At 45.2% G+C, this 15,676-nt stretch overlaps 1 protein-coding gene across 3 annotated transcripts in view; it reads left to right on the top strand.

Annotated features, from left to right (window-relative positions):
* The first annotated feature begins 2,039 nt into the window (after positions 1–2,039).
* The window catches only part of NUMB (NUMB endocytic adaptor protein), a 96,602-nt gene continuing 82,965 nt past the window's right edge, over positions 2,040–15,676 (top strand). For 2 of the 3 annotated variants that reach the window (XM_084287746.1, XM_084287748.1), the window contains exon 1: positions 2,040–2,125. The gene's annotated coding sequence lies outside the window, so the exon portion shown is untranslated. Of the gene's footprint in view, positions 2,126–14,744; positions 14,832–15,676 lie in introns of those variants that run through there. The other variant, XM_084287747.1, reaches the window with a different exon arrangement.

Below are 15,676 nucleotides of genomic sequence, written 5' to 3'. Positions count from 1 at the left end.
TGGGCAACACATAAACAGCCAGGTCCATTAATCCAGCATATTACCCTTGGAGCTCTCTTCTCTTAAAAGGTGGAAAAGGGGCAAGGGCTGGATATCTTGGGTGTGCTATGAAGTCTCTCCCAGTGCTCCATTATCCATCAGGATTAAAGAACCTTGAAGCTTTGCTTCCAATATCAGGCCTTGGAGAATTCATTTGCCTCCTCTCATGGAAACTCTCCGCAGGAAGACTGACTACACAGAACGCGCCCCGCGGATGAGCGTGGCGAATGGGCAGTTTGCTGTGTTGCATGCTCAGTTTGTTCAGTTAGGTGACCTCTAGGGTCACGGTCCTTTTCCTTTCCCACCACAACCCCCTTTCCCTTTGGTTCCCAACGACTACATGGGGAGTTACGGAGATACAAATAGCCCAGCAGAGAAGTGGTAATAGCAACAAATGAATAAACAAATTTCACAAATATATATAGCTTTCACAAATATTTGTGAAAGCTATATATAGCTGAAGCATGTATTAGAATTTCATTTACAATAGCGTGTCCTTACCCACCCTCAAATCCTCACTTGGAAGCAGAGCATCTTTATAATACAAAGATTGCTGCTTGGAAATTAAGGCTTAAGGCACCATGTTTTATCAAAAATATGGAGATTATGAATAAGATGAAGAGTGAAACCAAAGATATTGGGCATGCAACATACTAAGATCTATGCCAGGTCAGAAATGACTCTGGGTTTCATAACAACAGAAGAAAACTCAGGACTGGTAGAAATATCTGTCTAGTCATTTTGGAAGACTGGCTCCAACATAACTGTGTTGTGCTGGTGGCTGAGAGCAGCACTCTGAGAAGCAGCTGTGAGAAGGAGGGCAGCTATCTGCTTTGGGTTTGCTTTCCAAGCAGAGTGACACGTAGAGATGTAAAAAAATAAAGAAAAAAAAAAAGTAAGTAAAGTAAGTTCTTGTGTTTTCTTCTTAATTTAATCCTTGAACATGCAGGGATCTGGGGGGGACGGAGCATCGTTCTGATAGTTGGGGTTTGTGCCAGCCTCCTGCTTCTGCCCCAGCACCTCCATGTGAGCTCGGTAGCTGACCTTGCGGGCGATGTTGCGACATGACCACAGCTTCCAGTTCCCGTATGTCCTGGGTGCGTGCTGGGTGACACTCGGCCTTTGTTGTTCTGTCCCTTTGCTTGGTTTAGAGACAAAGAGGCGTAAGGGGTTATGAGTCTATGGGTATGGTGCACGCAGGGAGAAGGTAATAAGGATAACGACACAGCGAAACCTTACGTAATTTTTGCATTTCAACTTCCTGATTTATTTATTTTATTTTTCAGCCCTGAGCAGGGCTCTGGCCTGCATTCCGGCTGAAAGCGCTGCTCGGAAGCCCGCTGAGCGCCGCGGGGCACACGGCTGGCGGCGGGCGAGCTGCTGCAGCACCTGGCGCTGCCCCCGCCCGGCCTGCTCCGGCTCCGGGACCTCGGGCTCCGGGCACGGGGGTGGACGTGTGACCGAGCGGCCGCAGCTGCGGGAGGATCCCCGGGGGCCAGAGGCGTCGCCCCGGGCCCCCGCTGTGGTAACGGAGCGGCCCCGGGCCCTGCGGCGGCCCCGGGCACCGCGGCGTGGGGGCGACCACCGGGGCCGGGCGGGCTCCGCGGGCGGCCCCCGGGCCCGGGGCGCGGTTTCTGGCCGGACCCCACGGGCCGGACCCCGCCGCTCCCGGCCCCCGCGCCCCGCGGCCGCCCCCGCCCCACCGCAGCCTAAGCCCGAGCGGAGAGGGGGGCGGGCCCACCGCGTCAGCTGGCAGCTCCCGCAGCCAATCGCAGCGCTCCCCTCCGGCCCCTTCCCCCAATCAGGAGCGGCCGCTGGAGAGTGGGGGCGCCAAAGCCTCGGAGTGAATAAAACACCGGGGGCCCGTGGGCGGGGAGGGAGGCGGGCTCGGCGCTCGGACGAGCAGCTGGGCGCACCAATCGGCGGGCAGAGCGGCGGCGAGGGCGGCCAATGGGGGCGCGGGGATGGGCGGGGGCGGGTGCAGCAGCAGCAGCAGCGGCGGGGCCGGGGGGGGGGCGGCGGCGGCGGCGCTGCTCGGTGGCGGAGGGCGGCGGCTGAAGAGGCGGCGGCGGCGGCGGGCGAGCAGGTGAGCGCCGCCGGGCCGGGCTGGGCCGAGCCGAGCCGAGCTGAGCCGCGTTGGGCCGGGCAGGGCAGAGCCGGCGGGGGGCGATGCCTCAGGTGGGGGGGAACCGGGGGAGAACCGGGGGGCGCCGCCCGGTCCCCGCCCCGCTGCAGGGGGCGGCGGGGAGCGCCCGGGTGGGGCCCCGCGGGGCGGCACAGGTGGGGCCGGGCCGCTGCCGAGCCCCCGCGGCGCTTCCGGGGCTGCCCCGGGACCCCCCCCCCCGGGGCTGCGGGGTCCCCGCTGGGCGCTGCGGCTCCCCCGGGCCCGGGTTTCATTTATGGAACGTGCCGGGAGCGCCCCGGAACGGGGCCCGGGGGCTCCGGGGGGCTCGGGGGGGGCTGTGCCGGGAGCCTGCCCTGCCCCGGTTGTGCCCCGTGCGCCTGGGCTCAGCCGTCAGGGCTGGGAGATGCTCCCGGCCCCGAACAATGTCCGATTGTCGCCCCGGCTCGGTTTTTCTGGTGGTTTTCCCTCATTTTTTCGGTCTTCCTGCCTCGCCGGCGAGGCTGCTGAATGAGAGGGTAAAATGGAAGGCGCAGTCATGCTGCTTGGCCATAATACTACTCCGGCCGCGGCTCGTAGGGAAAAGGGTAAATATTGAAATGGGTTCCTGACTCATCGCTGCTGGTTGACTTATTGATCCGTGGTTACTGCTGAAATGGGCTCTATGCTGATGCAGAAGTTAATTGTTGCCATAGAGAAACGGTATTGTTTTTCGGCTCATTAGTGTGGGTTTTCCATTTCTTCATCTCTTGGCAATCCTCGCTGGACGTGCTGCTTTTTCTTCCCCCTAGCGAAAATCTCACGGAGGAAATAAAAGATGATGCGACTAAAGTCCAAAAAAATGAGTCCGTGTTCATCCTTGTTGGTGATTCTCTAATTGTTTTCATAGCTGGAGTTATCCTACAGCAAGCTCTGTTTCATCTGTAATTCCATAAAGCCCTGGTTTTAAGCCTCAGCAAAACTTTGATTTGTGGAGCTCTAAGCAGAACACCTCAAAGAAGTTTTTTTCCCTAAAGCTTAAATAAGAGATGCAATTCAAATCAAACATCTATTATGCTTATTAGCTGTCTTTTTTTTTTTTTCTTTTTCTCAGCCTGGGAATTACTTCCCTGCATTTATTACTTCTCTTAAATGTGTGGAAGCTGAAGGTGCGTGTAAACCAGACAGTAGACAAGTTTATCTTCTTACTCTGGTGCTGTTAAACCTTCTGGTATTGTGCTAGTACCTGGCAGCGTTATGCATTTAGGAAGAAGAAAAACAGCCCAACGAGCCACGTTGGGCTCTCAAAACTCCCAAGACTTGCCAGCGCTATATTTTGTAGCGCGATACAGCTGCCTGGTGCCGGAATGATCTTTACACACTTTTCTTTCCTACCAGAATGAGAGTGGCAGGTTTAAAAACTTGCTGAAATAAAAGTCAGTCCAAAAGTGCTTGCCTCCCCAGTAACGGGCTAGGAGGAATACAAATGTTGTGAGGTTTTAGTTGCATGTTCTTAACAGCCTGTTACAGCACTGTACAGGATTCTTCAATTCTGCCTGTAGCTGTTTTTATTCCACCGCTAATATTGGTGGAGCTGCATAATATTTAAAAACCAGCATTTTTTCCTAATGCAATAAAAAAGTATATCTCCTGCACTCTAGGAAAGCTGTTCTACAGCATCTCTACGGTGAGAGATTCTTGTAGCAGCCTAAGCTCATGTATTTGGTAACTTTTGGGGTCCTACTGTGCTTATTGCACTCACCTGACACTCTGACCTTGTTTGCTTTTAATTTAGGGAGGGATTAAACATTATTTATTCTGCTTGTTTATCAAGCAAGCATGGTTTAAGCTAATATGGAACTGTGGCTTTAGTCTTGCTTTTGGAGTCTGTAATGACTGGTGAATGCATTAAAATAATAGATACTTCTTCAGTCCAGGGATCTGGATGTTTAATAACTGAAATTAGAGCACATTGTCTTTCTTTTTCTGCAGAACACAAGGTGTAAAGTCAATCAAGCTGAGACTTTAACATGTCCTCCACAGCCATGTTACTGCACTACCACCAGAGCAGCTTTGATTTCTCTGGCAATGCTTTCCCCCAAAAGAGCTATTATTCTCTGTCACTCCCTCTTTGCTGATCCAGCTGAGAATGGTGGTACAGAAAATATTGAACTTGAGTTGGATCGACTGCCTGAACTGGCTGGCTCTGTGGCTATGCAAACGTTACTGCTCGTGCAGGAGAAGGAGGCTGTGACCACTCTTCTCCAAAGCAGCTCTCTTAGTTTTGCCTAAGCTTGTCAAGATTTTGGCAGTTTACGCTGGGGCTGCAGTGGTACTGCCTCCTCCTTGCCTATGCATCTTCCCCTGCTGGCACGGCAGTCTTTGCAGCCATGAGTTAATGTCATGGAGTTACAGGGCTGGTGTAATGAATTACTTTTTTGCTGTGTTAGGTTTTGGCTGGATCGTGTTTCTGAACTGGCTGCCCATTGAGTGGGTGAGGAATAGGGTGGGAGATGGGGCCGTAGTAGTTCTGACCTAAATTTGCTTGAGCTTCTCTGGAACTGTACCTTTCCATCAAATGCTTTGGGTTAACAAAGACCTCTAGGAAGCTGTTTTGTGTTGGCTTGGCTGGTAAAAAGTCAAATTTGAGTGTTCTACCGTTTTTCTCAGCTGACATGTTGGTGGGGGTGGTGACAGTAGCGAGGGGAGGATGAGGAGCTAGGGCCAGGCTGAGGGCAGTAACCTTGGACTGACACAGCCGTGTCTGGAAGAGGAAGTTTGTTCTCACCTTAATTGTGGCATCCATCAAATACCCTTTTTGCACTGATACTGTTTTCAGCATGCACTTAAAGCAGATGTTGCATCAGAAACAAGAAAACTTTTGTAACAAACAAGATCAGGAGGATTATTCCACTGTGCAGTAGGCAGTGCTCTTTTTTCACTGTCATTGATTGAGACTTGAGCTGATAAACTCGCGAACGTTGATAGGCTGCCATCAGTGTGGAAGTACAAATGGCATCGTGTCACGTGAAAGCGCAGTTACACATTCATCCAGAGTCCTTTCAACTGAGTTGGAAGAGATGCATCCATGAAAACCTGAACTGCTCCGTTCGGCGCTTGTCTTCACAGAGTAGTTCGGTGTGGAGCCGTGATGTTCTGCAGTGCTCACAGCTGATGTTTCTGGAGAGTGATTTACACGCCTTCTCTTGGTGCAGGGTTGTGACTGGAAGTGTGGCAGGACAAACGATTTGTGTATGAGCCCAAAGCAGGAGTAGGGCTGTCAGAATGTGAAGGTACTCTTGGGGAAAATGTGCAGCCGTGTCAGAGTTTGGGGGGCAGAAACAACTCCTTGGCTTCCTTGAGTGCTCAATCCGTAGGGTTCTTGGGTTTTGATGTTGAAGGCAGAGCCAAAGTTCTTTGCCTTCTAAGTGAAATGCTGGTGTCAAATACAGTGTTTTAAAGCTTGGACCGAGCTGTCTGGAATTTTTTCTGGTTACTTTTCCTTTTCTAGGAAGCAACAATCTGGAAATTCCTGATGAATTGGGTTGTAAACAATACTCTCTAATAAACTCCCAGGGCATACATAAAGATTAATCAGAGCTGCTTTTTGTAGGTACTTAGTCATTGGCTTGGGCTTCTTTATTGGGCACAGATCTAGAACTACGAGTACTATGGAGGCTCTTAAGAGAAAAACGTATACTGATGCGCTTGGCCAGAACCACTTCTACCATATTTTAACCATACTTGATCTGAATGTGACCACTTCTATTCAGTTTATTTTTTCCAAGGGAAAAAACAAAAACAAATGTTAAGGGTCCCTCTTCTACTTCTAACATTGTTTAAACTTGATTAGCACTGTTCTAGACTGTGACTGGGCTTCACTCTTAACAGGGAACTGATTTTTAGTGTTGTTTTTTTTTTTTTTAAAGTTAATTTCTGTAACCTGCTAAGACCAGAGATGCTCTGCCTCTCCTGAGGCTGTGCTGCTTGCTGAGGGGCCGAACTGAGCATCTAAGTGCCAAACTCCTAGTTACTCAGTTTACCTTGCAAGCCAGTGCTTCGTGGCTGCTTCTCTTGAGTCTTTGGTTAGCTAATGTCTTTGTGCATTGATCTAAGACTTGGAGTGAGGATAGTCTGCTTTCAAAGGCATTAATTCATCAACTGTTAAAGATCTATGGAGGCATGGGAGTTAGTTCCTGGTACAGAGGAATGACACAAATTAAGCTTGGTTCCCAGCTGAGGTAGGCCAGGCCTCACTTTTTAGTAACTAACGGTAAAAGCATTGGGCTTGTATTTTACTTTGTATGCATGGTATGAGAGGAAAGAAAGCATGTACCTTCCTTCTAATGTGTTTAACAGAAATCATCTCATCTTGTTCTTGGATTTTTTTCTGGAACTTGGTAGCATTCAAAGAGTTTGAAGCAAATTGCCAAATACCATGGTCCGTAGAAACTTCATTACTGGCTTTCCTTTTTCCTCTAATGTGTGTTTCTTTCTCGAGGTAATAACCTAAATTCTGTGGAGAATAATCACTGGATACTCTTTGTCATAAAACAACAGTTGGTCCTTGGATTGTACAGGCCGCTGTGGTGCCACGGAGCCGTACAGGCTCTGTGCTGGGGATGCAACCAGGCAGTGCCTCAGTACTGAGAGGAGCCATGTATTTTGCAGCCTTTTCCCCTGGTGTGGATGGCTTTACTAACATATTTTTGTAAAGCAAGTACTCTTTTTTTTATTTTTTTAAGGCTGGTTGCTGTCAAAGCTTGCTTCATTTGATCTTTCTGCTGCCTGTTTTTTGTTTATGATGAGAAGGGATCCTGTTTGTACAAAGCCTGTGAGGCTTAACTTGGTCTAAAATGCCTGAGAGAGAAGTTACTCATGATCAGGGTGGTGGTAGGCATGGTTCAGTGGTCTGTGCTTGATGCAGAGTCCTTCATGGATCTTCCCAGTGTTCCCCATCCACGCAGTCTGCCTCTGCGTTGGGTTGCCCCTGTCAGGTTCAAGCCCATCACCGCTGTCCAGTCCCTTCACCCAGCTGGACACATCATGTCTAAGAAGTAGTCTGCTCGAGGACCTCACACAGGCCAGCTGTTACACATTTCTGTGATACTGGCTTTGCTTTTCAGGTTTGGGCAGATAATTACCAATATGGGGGATTTTCTGGATTTCCTTCCCCCAAAAGCAAATTATCAGTCGTCTTGTTAATGGTTAGAGGTAATTGTTCACTATCTTCTCTTAATAGCCCTTGAGCATTATCACAGGTTAATATTAAATGTGCAATTCTGTTTGGGGCCATAAATTTTGGTGTTTTTTGCATGGGTTAACATATCTACATGAAAAACATGTGTTATCCTGTGTTTTTTTTAACTGGATTTCCATGGGGTGGCTTCAAAAGTGCCATGACGTTTGTGTTTATAGTATTTACGTATTAGAATTGCTGTTTTCTTGAATTGCATGATTTTTTTTTCTGAGGCAATTTGTTAATTTAAAGGTACATTTCAACTGTGCTATGCATGGATTTTCCTATGTAAAGAAAGTGGCCTGTAAAAAGCCATTCAGCCTGGGCAAGTGGTCAGCCCCGGGTGTTTCTTGGTAGCAGAAAGTGCAAGGGAGGGAAGGATTGCAATTTAATCAGCCTACATCTTTTTTTGTCCAGATAGTTATCCATATCCTTCCATAAAAAGCTTGTTTTAAAAGAGACTTTTTGTATTTGATCATATATTAGTCATCTAAGCATTGTTTTAATTTAATACATGCAATTGGTGAATAGACGGGAGTGTCTGAATTCTCTGGAAAACCCCATGGCTGCCTTTTGGTTCAGGGCATGGTGTTACGATAAAATCTGAGCTGCTTATCGTTTCATTTACATGTCTGCTATAGGGTTAGGCAGAGTTAATTTTCTCTTTAGGTTTTGTTTAGGCAAACTGTGACTAGCTGGCTGAGGTGGTCTAGGGACTTCTCTACCCATTTGTAGTGAATGGCACAGTCACTGCTTTAGGGCATTCCTGTGCTGGCCCCAGGAAGGGTGCAGTGGTGCATCAACAACTTCTAGGTTTTCTCTTGGCCTTTTACCAACCTGAATGCTCTCTCTCTGATTTTCATAAGCAGTGCTCAGTCTGGGAGGCTTCCGAATAAGGTCACTGTTATTTTTTCCACAATAGTGTGATACTGAAGTTCGTGATTGTTCAAAGACACTAGAGGAGAGCTTGAAAGGTTAGTTTGGCACAAATTTGAACAGCCAAAATATTTATATATTTCTTTGTTGTCCTGTGAGGTAGCATATGCCTCTTTAAAAAGGTGTGTGCTTAGTACTGGGTGAAAGTTTTCCTCATTTTTTGAAGTACAGAATTTGTACCTCAGAAATGACTATTTTTGCTCAAATGCACAATCTTAGCTAGCCATTGATACAGACATAATGCCCTTTCATGTTGGTTACCTCGTGTTTCAGACACAGTCTTGTATTTCAGTTGTATTTTCAGTCGTGCTAACTTACTATCTGTGTAATGGACATCATTCACTTTGCATGTGAGAGTTTGTTCTCAACATAATTGCATTCAGATAGTGTTTTCAGTATCTTGCCTGTGCACAAACTAGGAATATAATTTGGGCTGGAAAAATCCATGTGGCTTGTCTGCCTACAGGATTTGTTAAAATTAAGCTAAGGACCCAATTCTGCAAATCTTACAGAGTAAACAGTATTCGTCATTCAAGTGGGGGAAAAAAAAAATTGGCTCCAGCATGTGGCAATTTAGCAGTTGTTAAATTAGTGTTTTAATGCTGTAGGTTTAGGTCCTCCCTCTTTCTGTTCGAGGTAGGCAGAGCTGAGGTATAGAGATGCAGTGAACACGGTGAGGTCATGTGAACTGTGGAAGCGTTATTCTTGTTTTAAAAATACTAAGGGTAATGAAGATGATGATCTAATTTATTTATGAAATCTAGGGCAAAAAATCTGAGTCAGTCTTAATTTCCTTATTCCTCAATTTCCTGTCTTAATTTCTTAATAATGAACTGCAATGCTTTGCTGTGAACGAGCATGTTCACTTGGTTGGAAAGAAGTTTTCTGCAGAACGGCTTGCCGTCTCTTATTAGATGTTGTCTCTGATCTGCGGGAATTTGGTTGATTGGATGGTTTATTGCTCTTTTTCTTCCCATGTTTCAGAAGAAAATATTTTAGCCATGTAGAGGTAGGAAGCTTTTTGGAAATATGATGTATCCTGGAGTGGTCCAAGATGCTGGATTGTCACTGATCTCCCGTCTTGCTTGATGATGGCTAACCTTCTTGCACTGCTCAGTTGCAGTTCAGGATCCCAGGACTGTTTGGAGTGTATATTCCTTCCTTGAATTGGTTCTTGCCCAGAATGGTTCTCTATTCTTGCAGCCTGGCTTGTTTTCCAGACCGGTATTATTGGGTGGTTAGTTGTCACTCAGCTCCTCAGGTAAGGCCCTGACGAAATAGTAAGGATCCACACTGGGTTGTCACCTCATGCATTTGAGATCTAGGAGCTCAGCTTGACAAAAAGTATTATTTTTTTCCATGTTTGTTTTCAACAGGATCAGTTCCCTTTTTCTGCTTCTGCAAGCACTAGAACTGGAGCTTTGGGTGGGGGAGCAAGAACAGAGGGGCTGTGCTGTTGTTGAAAGGAAGTGACATGGATCCGGTGCGTGCTGCCAATGAGGCTGTGAGCGAGTTTGTTCTGGAAGTGGTCCTGCCTGCGTGCCTCACCCTCACAAGGGTCCACCTGAGGTGAAGATCGTGCATTTGGGAGCTCTTTGCATGGAGTTTCTTCTAGATGCATAAAGGATCTCTGCATAGGTGAGAGGCCACCAATAACTTGGTACAGGTGCTTCTTCAGTAAAGAGGGGTCTGTAGCTCTGGTCTTATGAGCAGTCAGCTATGGGTTGTCTTGCTGTAGGAAATGTGTTTGTATGATGAGAACACAACTCATAAATGAGATGAGGTCTCAAATCCATCCATGAATGTAGATCTTGTCATTACTACACCGTTATCTTCCTTTATGCTTCCAGTAGATGGCAAGATGTTATCTGAACCAACTGGATTCTGTTCTTTGCCTCGCTCCTTGCTCCCACTATAGTGTGTCACAATCTAGTGGCCAGACGTTAGTTCAATGTCCTCACGTAATAACCTTAAAATTAGGGATTTCTGCAAGTAAAGGCTGCCCAGCTCTCTAACCGCAGGTAACTGATAGTAACTGAACGGACGTCTTGCTTTCTGCAGCGTTAGATCAAGTGGGAGATGGAACCAGTCAGTGTGGCCAGAATGTAGGCAAATGCTGAAATGTTTGATGAGGTGATTGTGAAGATACAGTTGCATCTTGCCAATTATAAGGTTACCTGAGGGGAAAAAAAATCTAGTCCTAAAATCTTAATTTCTTTAGATCTTCAACAATGAATGGAAAACTTCATTGCTTAAAGGAGCTAGGCTGTGGGGTTGGGTTTTTTATTCCCCTCGCTTATACGTGATTGCCTCTGGCTCCAGTTATATCTGAAAATGTACAAACATGCTTATTCCAATCTCCTTAATGTGGCTTTTACATAAATGATTGTTTGTTATCCAGTTTACTGCTTTGGTGTTTGGTTTTGGTAAATTCTGCGTAAGCTCCCTTTCTGCTTTCAAAGACGGTCTTTCAACTTTCTAACGCGTGTCTTTCTGCTGTTTGCCTTTTAGCTTCATGAAATAATTAACGATTTATTTACTCGACTATTTGAGATGACATTATATCCGGTCTAGTTCTGTGCAATAAGATACTGGATCGATCTGCTGTGATTTGCTGTCCCTGTTTGTTCAGTGGGAAGGGGCTGGCATCGTATCACCCCCAGGACTGCTGATCTGTTGTAAAATAGCTGTAGCCACAGTACTGTGAAATTCATGCTGGAATTAATTCCTTCTTCCAGAACCCTTTCCCTTTTTTTTTTTCTTTTTCCAGATATACCTTGTTACTTCCGTGAATATCACCAGCAAAACCTTTGTTTTTGGACTGTGCATTCCTTGGTTTACCGTGTGGTGTGGTGTTCGTAAGGCAGGTACGGCTGGCAAGGCCTTAAACAATACTGTCCTAAAGCTGCAGGCATAATTCTTGGGACATATTGTTTACAGAAAGTGGGGAATGGTGCCAGTACAAAATATGCTGGGAATTGCTTCTCCAGACAGCTGTTTTCATGGAACTGTGAGTAGCTCTTTCGCTCAGGACTTAATAGCTCATAAGGCATGAGCAAAGCAGTTTGTTGCATCCTGGTCATTCTTTGCTCTTTGTTTCTTTTAGACACATCAAAATGATTGAAGATGATTAGTTTAGGGAAGTAGCAAGGATGGTCTTTTTTTCGTTCCTCAGAGTACCAAAGTAAATGTTCTCCCCTTTTAAAAGCAAACAAATAGTTGTTACCATATCAGGTGTCACTCACGAGGTATGTGTTCAAATTCAATGTAGTCTTTTTTTTTTTAATTAAAAATAATAAGAAAAGATGCCATTCCAATAATTCTGGTATGGCATTGGTATTCATCTCATGTAGGCTTAGGTGCTAAAGCAAGCCCTGTTTCTGTAGTGTTAGTTATCACATTATTCTGTGTTTACTTTAGGGACCTCATTATCTGCTGTTTTAAGTTTGGAAGTGGATTACAGGAGAGCCTAGATTTTTATTCTAATTCTTTCCTTCCATGCAATTTGGAAGTTGTTTTTATTTTTTCTAAAGATAGATTCACGGCCTGTCACCACCCTCATACATCTGTATTCCCAGCATTTGTAAAACCAAGACAACTGTCTCTAATGTACATTATTTTCCTACATTTATAATTCTTTAGTGGAGTTTGGATCGTTTAAGCTCAGATACTTGGAAAATATGTGCAGTGGTTACTGTTTAGACTGTCACATATTTCTTTACTCTGTGCTGTCCAGACAAAATTAGGGTAGCTCTTCACAGTTAACTCCTTTTCTGTGACTCATCCTTCTTGGAACAGAGATATCATTTACTGTTTATCTGAAAGGCGTCACAATAGTTTCTTCAATAGTTTCTTCTAATGCGCTTGAAATTCTCCTTTATTTGGTAATAAGTCTACATTGTCTAGTGGCCTTTAACCAGGTAGCAGAACTTCTCTTTAACTGTGACTAGCAGATGTCGTAAGATCAAAAACTCAGGCTAACAAGAAGTGGGAGAGGCAGGACTGCAGCAGATTTTATAATTCTTTGTTCAGTCAGTGAAATAAATCCAGTCTGTAGGTCTGATTCAAAACAGAATTCTTGTGAAGAACGTTTTAAGAAGGATGCGAATGTTGTGAAGACTGTTGAAGAAAATTGCAAATTCTTAGTCTATTTTGCAAATTAAAATAACACTCTGTGGTATGGAACAGCTTTGTTGAAGGGGAAGCTGGTTGATGCATCTTCCTTCTATTCTGTCCCCAGGAACTTCAAGAGGAAAGATAACATTTTACTTTTTTTTAGTAAAAGACGAACTTTTTTAGATCTGATTTTATTTTATTCTACGCATCTCCTATTTGGTAATGTTATGTCTATAAAACTTAAAATTCTGCTACTTCGTTCACTTTTAGGTTCCTGGCATGTCAGGCTCAGGGCTTAGTCACGTTTTGATTTTTTGTTTTGATGTACAGTGGAAAGTTATGCGTGTGAGAAGGCCATTGAATACATTGAAAAGTATTTACTGCTCAGTCTAGCAAATAAACCAGACAAGACTCAAGTGCTTTCTAGGGTTAAGGTGCCACACTGTAAGTTGCAAGGTGCCCATAACCCCTGGAATTTATGGGTTTAAGCCTCATTTGAAGTTTATAACATTTCTGTGGTTCACAGGTCGTTCCTTCTAAACTACCGCTGAAGGAGGTAGTAGATGAGCCTCTAGGCAGCATTATGACATTCAGAGAAACAACCCAGAACGTGAGCTGTAAGCTCAAAATTGAATTTCCCCAGATAATTTCGTTGGCTAACAAGTATTTTTCATCCTGGCAGTGACACTACTCTGGAAGTCCAAGGGTGGCCCTTGTTGTCTCATGAATTTTCAACCTGTTTGCCATCACTGGAAGAAGTGGTCTCCTTGCTGATCATATTTCTGCAGCACCTGTGTTGTGTTTGACTCCTTGATAAAACCATAGTCACTCATTAAGCCAGCAGGAAATTAAAACAGAAAAAGAAGTGAATCTTCTGTGCTGGTGTGAAGAGCAAAATCGTCTCTAAGTTGTCTGGCAAATGCTGCTGTAAGGGAAAAAGGGAACTAGGGGGAGCAATGGGCAGTTGGATTGGCACTGGCATCTCCTGCGACCTGGTCTTAAACATGACCAGGATCCTAGCTTCCTTCAGGCCAGGTCCTCCAGTGCAGGGAATCAACAAGACCACTTGCAGCTGGTAGCTGAAACTAACTCTGATGCCTGTGTGAAAGGGGTGTGTTGCTGATTTTGGGGCGGTTGGAGACCAAGAAGGTTGTTTATGTTTTGGGGGAGGAAGTTGCACAAAGCAGTAAACAAAAAACGGAATTGCCTGTGCAAAAGTACAGTGTTTCAACTTTGAGAGGTAAGTGGTGTATGTCAGTTCTTCAAGGATGTTTTTCATTGCAGAAATGTAATACAAGATTTGCTGGACTAGAGAGGTGGGAAAGGGCAAGCATGGCCTTCAGGCCTGTCTCTCAGGACACTTCTGACTGGGGGAAGGTAGAAGTCCTGGGGATTGGATATGGGCTTTTTCTTCTGTGCATGGTTATATCACTGATACTTGGCACGTGGGTTTTCATTTTTGAATGAGGGTTCCTTGGTCATTAGGAAGGTGGGCTGGTGTTAGGAGAGGAGTGGTGAGCGAGTGCCAGCTCTGAGGAGATCTGTCAGGTGCCTGAGCTCGTTAGCCATGGCTAAAGCCATCAAGTTTTAGGCCTGTGGGAGCCAGGTGGCTTAGAGAACTTCACTTACACAAAATCTTGAGCAATGGTAGACTTAAGCCATGAGAGGAAGGAAGTTATTGCTTGTGGGCCCTGAGTGTCTGTTTTCATCTCCCCCCTGTTGCTGGCTGCCATTCTCTGTGCTTCTGAGGAGACCCGAGGCGAGCATTTTGACTGTGGAGCCTGCTTGGGAGACCTCAATTATTTCAGGAACTGCCCCTTACAATGCTGAGCTCAGTGAGCATCGATTTTTGAGACGTGCTGTAATGGAAACAAGTGCTAATATATAGGAGTTTTTTGAACGTTCTTGATTTAATCAGCTCCTGCCTTCAGGAAGACTGAATTGCGTCTTGGTAGGATTTGTATTTCCGTGCTTGAAACCCTGAGGTACCGTGCATGCAGGTGCGGTTACTTTCCATAACTGTTGAGTATGATCTGTAAAATCCTGTGTTTTACTACTTAGAAGTGAGAAACTGTAGAGATTTTCTATCTAATGCATTACAGTCTATGGCTGTGACACAGTTACTCTGTCACTGTTCCGTGTTACTGAGGTATGAACTCAGTGCCTTTAAAGTTAATTTCCATTTCCCTGTATTGCAAAAGGCTGTAGCAGTGCCAGGGGCCACATCCAGCCTGGGAACGTTGTCACCGCTCGCCAGGGCTCTGAGTCCCCAAACAGCTCTGCCAAGAGCATGGGATTTCTGAAGAGCTGTTAACTTGCAGCAGCCTGTGAGAGGAAACCTGAAGTGTAGCTGAGCTCAACTGAATTTGAAAATGCACTGCACGGACCAGTTATTGTGAGGTAAACACCTTTGTATTTATGGAAGAGCTAAAGAATTCTAGCCATGAAAGAAATGTTGTATGATTATAGACTCAGTAAGATTTATTTGGGTAGGAGGAAGTGTTTAATTTTAGTTTGCTCCAGCCAACTTTCTGTAATACTCTGTGCTGCCAAATGCCAAGCTGAATCAGTGTTTTTAAACGTTATTTCAAAGTAAACTTGCATTATACCTGTAACTTAGCAGAAGAAACTGAATATTAAGTGCACTTTGGTCTGTTTCCCTGGTAAAAATGTCTACTTTGTTTATTCAGCTATAACTTAGCACTTGATCCTTAACATTTGCCTGGAATTTTCCCACTCCCCGTTAGTTCGTAGTCTCTTTTTCTTAAGAGTGGTGACTGAGCGTTGCTGTGTGCAAGTCTGCCTTGCTGAATAGGCAGCAAGCAACAGAGTTCAAAATATGCAGGTTCCTGGTTTGTCTAGCTCTGCCATGAGGATGGTCAGTCTAGAAAATTAATTGGGTTATATATGCTATAAGGTTTGGTTTTGCCCCAAACTTCCCAACATAACTGTTCTAGGTTATTAACCATGGTGTGTATGGTTTTGTATCCCTAATAAAGTCCAGGTGCTTTTGCCATTGAAACATTGTCACCTGTTCCTATTCTTTGCTCTACAAGCCTCTAAATTTGTTAGTATTAGCAATTTACTGAAAGGACACTATTTGGGTTGAGTTGTAGTCAATTTTGAGAAATAAGAGTATATACTTTTTTTCTCCTCCTCTTTATTCTGGTGCATGACACCAAGTGAGCAGTTTGCTGTGGCACAGCTGTGATTTTTGTCTAGTGGAGTTGTCCGTTTTCCTACAA

This window comes from Netta rufina, assembly GCF_964035555.1.
Source record: "Netta rufina genome assembly, chromosome: 5".
NCBI lineage: Eukaryota > Metazoa > Chordata > Aves > Anseriformes > Anatidae > Netta > Netta rufina.
The sequence above is the reverse complement of the archived record's forward strand: the minus strand, read 5'-3'. Positions and strand labels throughout refer to the sequence as shown.